The sequence below is a fragment of the Triticum dicoccoides genome, chromosome 6A (genome assembly GCF_002162155.2).
Source record: "Triticum dicoccoides isolate Atlit2015 ecotype Zavitan chromosome 6A, WEW_v2.0, whole genome shotgun sequence".
Classification (NCBI taxonomy): Eukaryota; Viridiplantae; Streptophyta; class Magnoliopsida; order Poales; family Poaceae; genus Triticum; species Triticum dicoccoides.
This window is the reverse complement of record NC_041390.1, coordinates 571525653-571526232: the sequence shown is the minus strand read 5'-3', so window position 1 is coordinate 571526232 and position 580 is coordinate 571525653.

Below are 580 nucleotides of genomic sequence, written 5' to 3'. Positions count from 1 at the left end.
GCGACCGGTAAGAGCGGAAAATGCCAACGGAGGCCGAGCTCCAGGGAGCTTGGTACTTTTGAAAAAAATCAAAAGTCATATTTTAAAGTTTCAAATAAATTCAAAAAAAATTACATAGAAACTTATTAGATTACTGCATGCGCGTGTGAAAAAATCATTTGAAATTTTTGTATTTTGTAGGCTGTACAAAAAAGACAAAATTCCGGCCCAACAACAAAAAAAGCGGCCCATTTTAGAAATATGTTTTTGTCTTTTTTTTGTACGTCACGTGTGAAAGTATATGGTTATGAATTTTTGCACATACGCAATACACATATGTGAGAGTGTACACAAAGCAAAACATTCGGCCTTGGAGCGACAGCTGGCTGGGATCGGCGGATGCAGCACCACCAGGCGACACGACAGGCAGGTCGCCGTCTCCGGCGGTGGCACGTACGTAGGCGATGGAAGGCCGCCATCGACCGATCGACGAAGAGAGAGACGTGGTCGCCGTCGTCGCGGAGCCGAGGAAGCATCCATCCATCGTCCTTGACATACTCCACCTTTGTCGTTCACGAAACATCCATCTTTCTTCCTCAAA